The sequence below is a fragment of the Furipterus horrens genome, unplaced genomic scaffold, assembly GCF_987537825.1.
Source record: "Furipterus horrens unplaced genomic scaffold, mFurHor1.1.pri manual_scaffold_2, whole genome shotgun sequence".
Lineage (NCBI taxonomy): Eukaryota > Metazoa > Chordata > Mammalia > Chiroptera > Furipteridae > Furipterus > Furipterus horrens.
The window spans coordinates 88,756,045-88,763,511 of NW_028327172.1; the positions used below are offsets into that span (position 1 = coordinate 88,756,045).

At 41.7% G+C, this 7,467-nt stretch overlaps 1 pseudogene; it reads left to right on the top strand.

Annotated features, from left to right (window-relative positions):
• The first annotated feature begins 382 nt into the window (after window positions 1-382).
• LOC150019012 (actin-related protein 2/3 complex subunit 2 pseudogene) lies at window positions 383-2,204 on the top strand (annotated as a pseudogene).
• The last annotated feature ends 5,263 nt before the right edge of the window (window positions 2,205-7,467 follow it).

The following is a 7,467-nucleotide window of genomic DNA, read 5'->3' on the forward strand; positions in this document are numbered from 1 at the left end:
CCCTGTTAACCACTTTCATAGCCCCTGCTTCTTCCAGAGTAACCAGGTCTGCCTCTTCCATAACCACCATCATTACCAAATTCATTATAGCCAAATCCACCGCCACCATATTTACCACCATCATGGCTGCCACTAAAGCCACTTCAACCGCTGAAGTTTCATCCATGACCAAAATTGTCATTCCCACCAAAACCACCTCCACAACCTCCTCTGAAGTTTCAAGAACCACTTCAACCTCTGTGGCTGGATGAAGCATTAGCCATCTCTTGGTTAGATAGGGTTCTTCCACAGTGGCACATGTGGTAAACCCAAAGCCTCTGGAGCACTTGGTGTTTGGATCATTCATCACCACACACCTTGTGAGCATTCCCCATTGCTCATCATGGCTCCTCAGGTTCTCATCTGTTGTTTCAAAGCTCAACCCTCCAATAAAGAGCTTTCACAGCTGTTCTAGCTCTTTGGGAGACTCTGACTTAGACATAAGAACTGTGGAAGGGGAAACTTCAGTGATGCTTCCTCAGCAGTGTCCACTAGCAGAAAGGAGTGATCTAACGAACGAATCTCCATACCAATAGTTTTGAAAGTGCTTCATCTGTCCTAACTCCTCACACACACACCCAAAAAGATTTCTAAGGATAGCTAGACCTTGGTCAGTAGGAAACTCACTGGGGACTCAAAAGACATAAAAGACAACTGGACTGTATCAATATTTGTAATAATGGTGGTCTTAAAATCCTAGGCAAAAATGTTTTTCTCACTGTGAAATGAAATAAGCGTTCTGTGAAGCAAGGGAAACAATTTAGCTCTTAGTTAGTTTAAATGAAGTATTTGTTTACTCAAAGGTTTTTATCCATGTCTTTCTTACCAATAAATATTTTATTAAATTTTTGTTATATGATGGAATAGACATATAAAGCAGAATGAGCCCTGGCCAAGTAGCTCCATTGGTTAGAGTGTCATCATACACCAAAGTTATGGGTTTTATCCCCATCCAGGGCACATACAGGAATCAATCAATGAATGCATAAATAAGAGAAACCACAAATCAATGTTTTTCTCTCCCTCTCTCTCTTCCTCTCTAAAATCAATCAATTAAAAAAAAATTTAAAGTAGAGTACAACATTTCTGCCTGGGAAAAATAACCACAATCTAAAGAGAAAGTGAAGTATTTATGTAAATAAATAATTACCACATTTGTGACTTTTGAACCAGACTCTTAAAGAATGAGTAGGAATTCTGGAAAGAGAGAGGAGAAACAAAGACATTTCTGCTTGTGGGTGAGATGATGGCAGGCGGGTTCAGGCTTCTAAGGCAGCCACTGTCACTATCCTGCTGGACGTGCACAACCACATTACTGAGATACTTGTGATAGAGTTCAGGAACGCAGCCACCAGAAACAAACCAGAAGCAATAACAGTAACATTTATAAGTTCTGATGGGGTCCTCTATCATGTTTCAAATTCTGTTAGAGACAAAACAAGTGTTCATCAGTAGTTCTTTGAAATTCTACAAGGAATTTTAGGTGCATGGTGCTGATGAATTACTAAATACAGTATATGGAGTTTCTTGGTGAATTCAGAATCAGGGTACAACATCTGTTAGCTAGATGACCTTGAAAATCTGCCTGCATCCAAGTATTCCATTGCGCATGTTGAAATTGCTTTGTCTCTGTCTTTGAGAAATACTTCCAGTTCCAAGAAGAGGGCAAGGAAGGAGAGAACAGGACAGTTATCCATTATAAGAATGATGAAATCGTACATGTTGAATCTAAAAGACATAATCACAGTAGAATTTATCACAGTGTTTAAGGATGACAGTGATGTGGTCGTTGGATAGGTATTCATACAGAAGTTCAGAGAAGGACATAGAGCCAGCCACACAACACCACAGGTCCTTTTTAGCCACAAGGAACCTCTTCTGGAGCTGAAAGACACTGATGTTGCTGTGGGTGACAATATGGGGTATATTACCTTCATGGTTCCCTGCACAAACCAATGCCAGTGCTGGTGACAACATCATCCACCTGATTCACACATGCTGGGACTTCCTTCCTGTACTACCACATCAAGTGCTCTAAGGCCTATGTTCACACATGTATGTGAGCAAAAACATCCCATTTCCTCAAAATACTGAACTGTGCATGCCCAGATACTGAGAAGAAAGAAAGGAAAACATTCACAGTAAAGCCATTTTCATCCCACTAACTTTTAGGAAGAGAAAGAAGAAGTGGGTAGCAAATGAAGGCAGAAACACTTGGTACTGGATAATCATAGCTTTTAATGTTGTGCCTCTTCAGGTTCTTGAGAAATTCTTCATTTTTGTTCCATTTTAGAAGTAACACAGAGACTTCCAGCCAAGATGGACACATAGACAAACATACTGTGTCTCCCTCCACAATGAAGAAGGAATACAGCTACCTCAAAAACTACAAACAACCAGAAGTTCCAGAATATCAAACTACAAGGAAGTCCAGCAAACAAAGATACAAAAAAGAAATACTCATCCAGACAGGTAGGAGGGGCGGAGCTGGGGGAGAGCGGACATGGTTTGGTGGTGGCAGCAGCAGCAGCAGCCTGGTGGAAAGCAGAGTTACACGTTTTAAAAAGTCAGGAGGGACACCTGGGGAATGTTCCCAGCTCCTCACCAGACCGCGAGCTCATGGTCCCAGCACTGGGAAAAATCAAACCTCATTGCTTTTGACTGCAAACCAGTGGGGGTTGGGGCGGAGGCAGAAACTGCCGGTCTCTCAGCAGAGTCTGCTTGTTTAAAGGGCCCCCATGGTCCTAGAACATCCGCAGACGAATCTTCACTCTGGAAATGACAGCCAGGGCAATAGCTAGAGAGGCACCAGTCCCATATGGAAGTGGGAGAAGTGCCTGGAAAAGGGACAAGTGCTGGGCAGGAGACATTGTTATCTCTCAGACTCCTCCCCCACATACAGCACCATAACATGGTGAAACAGGTCGCTATGTACTGACGAATCCCTAAGGCTCCGCCCCTTACAATGTAACAGGTGTGACAGCTCTACGTAAGACACAGAGGCAAACACACACAGGAGACTTCTGGCCAAGATTGAGGCCTAGACTGACATGCTCTGTCTCCCTCCACAGCTAATAAGGAATACAACTACTGCAAAACCAGAAATAACCAGAAGTTCCAGAAAATAAATGGAAGTCCAATGTATGAAGTTATAAAGAAGTGATGCTTGTCTGGATGGGTAGGAGGGGCAAAGCAGGGGCGGAGAGGTCAAGCTGTGCTGGGGGCGGCGGCAGCAGTGATGACGGCGGGACGGCAGTAAGAACAGACACTCGTATTTAAGGGGAAGTGAGAAGCACCTGGGGAGCACCCTGGGCTGTAGACCAGACCCATCAGCTTGCAATTCCAATGCCGAGGAAGACAGACCCCATTGCCTTGGACTGTGAGGCCCGGAGGGGGAGTGGGGACAGAGGAGGAGGCTCCCGGTCTCTCAGCATAGAGTGAATGGCAGGAATCCATCTTGGACCCCCACCCCTACAGAAAACACCACAGCGTGGTGAGAAGGGTCGCCCAGTTGTGACCCCAGTTGTGCACACAGCTCCACCCCCTATAGCGTAGGAGTTTTGAAAGCCCTGCCCAGGAAGCAAAGGTAAACACAAAACCATCAGGATGGCACAGATCATGATAGAGATCCTGGTGATGCAGCTGACCAGACAGCAAATATCTAATCTAATGAAGCAGCAGATAGGAAATCTTTCTGAGCCTCAGTTCAGAGCTTTGCTTATAAAAATGCTTACAGACCTAACAGCAGATCTTAAACAAGAGAGGGATGGAGCGAAGGCTAGTCCTGCTGAAATGAACAAAAACACATACAAAACTAGTGGTGAGGGAAAGAAAACCAGGGATCAAATCAACAAGTTGAAATATGGGGAAGGAACAAACAGTCAACCAGTGCAAAAAGAGGAAACAAAACGTGAGGAAAATGAGGAGAGGCTCAGGAACCTCTGGGACAGCTATAAACAGGCCAGCATCCAAATCATAGGTTTGCCAGAAGGTGAAGAAGAAGAACCAGAAATTGAAAAATTATGTGAAAAATATAATGAAGCAGAACTTCCCAAACTTGGGGAAGGAAATAGACTTACAGGTCCAGGAAGCATAGAGTTCCAAAAAAACTGGACCCAGGAAGAACCACACCAAGACACATTATAATCAAAATGTCAAAAATTAAGGATAAAGAGAGAATCTCAAAAGCCCCAAGAGAGAAGAAGAGAACTACGTACAAAAAGGTTGCAATAAGACTATCAGATGATTTCTCAAAAGAAATTGCAGGCAAGAAGGTATTGGCAAGAAATATTCAAAGTAATGAAAAGCAAAGACCTACAACCACGATTACTCTATCCAGTGAAGCTGTCATTCAGAATAGAAGGGCAGAGAAAGTGTTTCCAGGACAAAGTAAAACTGAAGGAGTTCATAAGATCCAAACCACTGTTATATGAAATGTAAAAGGAACTTGTTTAGGAGAAAGAGGATCAAAACTATGAACATTAAAATGAAAACTGTATAAAACAATCAACAACAGAAGCTAGGGAACTAAAACAAAAGCAAACTAAGTAGGCAATGAGAGTGGAAAAAGAATTATAGGTATGGGGAACATTTTGCGGGGAGGTCAACAGGGATGGGAATGGGGGAAAGGGAGGGAGATTGTACAGAAATTAGGAAGCGTAGTTGGAGGGAGTCGAGTATATAGGAAGATGTTGAGAAGAACTATATGCACAACCATTGGGCATGGACTAAGGGGAGGGACAACTGGAGGGAGCGGGGTCACTGGGTGGATGGGAACAAAGGGAAAAGAAATTGGGACAACTGTAACAGCATAATCAATAAAATATACTAAAAAAAAAATATCACAATACCTGGTATCAAACTATACTATGAGGTCACTGTAATCAAAACAGCCTGGTACTGGCATAAGAACAGGCATATAGATCAATGGAATAGAACAAACAGACCAGAAATAAATCAATGCCTTTATGGTCAATTAATATTTGACAAAGGAGACAAGAACAAACAATGGAGTAAAGACAGTCCCTTCAATTAATAGTGTTGGGAAAACTGGACAGGTACATGCAAACGAAACTAGACCACCAACTTACACCATACACAAGAATAAACTCAAAATTGATAAGAGACATAAATGTAAGTCATGAAACCATAAAAATTCTAGATGAAAACATAGGCAATAAAGTTGCAGATATCTTGTGTAGCGATATTTTTTCCAGTATATCTCCTGGGTCAAGGGAAACAAAGACAAATAAACAAATGGGACTACAAATTATTCTGCACAGCTCAAGAAACCATCAACAAAATGAAAAGAGAACCCACTGTATGAAAGAACATATTTGCTGATGATACATCTGAGAAAGTTTTGATTTCCAAAATACACAAGGTCTGTCCAAGAGGTATCCAGCCATGTAATATGGAAAATAGAGACATTTATTGAAAAAGATACAATATACAAGAAACATTGTACATAGGACAATGATGTTTCATTCCCCTTCAAAGTAGGCACCTTGGCACCTCACACAGTTCTCCCAATCACCATCAGCTGCCACATAGTATTTTCTTGAATCTCACTGACGGTCTTAAATCTCTTCCATTTCAAAGGTAATTTTAGTTTTGGGAAAAGCCAGAAGTCGCAGGGCACCAAATCTGGGCTGCAGGGGGGCTGAGTCATCTAGGTGACTTGATGTTTCACCAAAACATTCTGCATGAGACATGATGCATGAGTGGACACATTGTTGTGATGAAGCTGCCAGTCACCAGATATCCGTAGCTGTAGCCTTCTCAATCATTCAAATAGTTTCTGTGGAGTAATGTTCAAGCTTAACACAAAATTTGATGCATTCATTGCTCTACTGACCCAGTTATTTTGAATGTGATGGCCATACAGTACACATGCTCACTCAAGGGCAACTACTGCCCCCCACCAACTAGTTCAGTGAAATCATCATTGTCCATGCATGCATATTCCAGTCTACACTCCTTGGCTGCCAGGTCACCTTGGTGTTGTGCAGACCATTCTCATTATATTAACAATGACTGGACTTTTTTTGGACAGACTTCATATAAAGAACTGATTAAACTCAATATCAGGAAGACAAGCAATCCAATTTTCACAATGGGCAAAAGACCTGAAAAATCACATCTCCAAAGAAGACATACAGAGGGCCCATGGACATATAAAAAAAAAATGCTGAGTGTCACTAATCACCAGAAAGATGCAAATTAAAGCTATAATGAGATATCCCCTCACACCTGTCAGAATGGCTACCATTAATAAATCAACAAAAAAGTGCTGGTGAGGATGTGAAGAAAAGGGAACCCTCATGCACTGTTGGTGGAAATGCAGACTGCTGCAGCCATTGTGGAAAACAGAATGGAGTTTCCTCAAAAAATTAAAAATGGAACTGCCTTTTGACCCAGCAATCTCACTTCTAGGAATTTACCTGAAGAAACTCAAAGCACTGATTTGAAAGAATATATGCACCCTTATATTCATAGCAGTGTTGTTTTTAATAGCCAAGATCTGGAAACAGCCCAAGTGCCCATCAGTAGATAACTGTATAAAAAAGCTGCGGTACATTCACACAATGGAATATTATGTGGCAGTAAAAAAGGACAGCATGGATATACCTGGAAAGCTTTGTGCTAAGTGAAATAAGCAAGTCAAAGAAAGACAAATACCATATGATCTCACATGTGGACTACAATTAACAAAATAAACTGACAAACAAAATAGAAACAGAAGCATGGACGCATGGAAGAGACTGACAGCTGTCAAAGGGGAGGTTTGGGGGTTCTGTATGAAACAAGGTGAAGGAATTATCCAAAGAACATATATGCATAACTCACAGGCACAGAAAACAGTATGGTGATGGCCTGAGGGAAGGGGGTGGGGACTTGGTGGAGGAGGGCAAAAGGAGAAAAATGGGGACATCTGTAATAGTGTCAACAATGAAAATAAAGTTTAAAAAAAGAAATAAAGGCATTCCTGCTAAAACAAATGGGTGGAAATGTCGTATCCACTGGGACCTGCAAGCAATCTCTCAAACACGAAGGAGTGGCAGGCTCAGATATTGCTGATCCTCATTAACCATGAAACAAATAATGAAGGAAAATGAGAAAAATCCTTTAGACATCAACCACAACATACTCTACCAGCAGCAGCTGGTAGAAACTTAATATGAGTTTTCAAATAACTCCCAGTCTTCCCTTACCAACAATTCCTATTTATAACTCTTTTAAAAAGAAAAAATTCCTCTGGTTTAGATAGCTTTTCAAAGATGAGAGAGGTGAGGATGTCAGAGCTCTAGATGAGAGGTGGCTCTCGGCCTTAAAAGAAGAGGTGTGTTCTCTCTGGTCCTCCTCCTTGCCTCAAGTTTCCTAAAGATAGTCCAGAGTAAGTCTGGATCTGAGACTGAGCTCTAATAG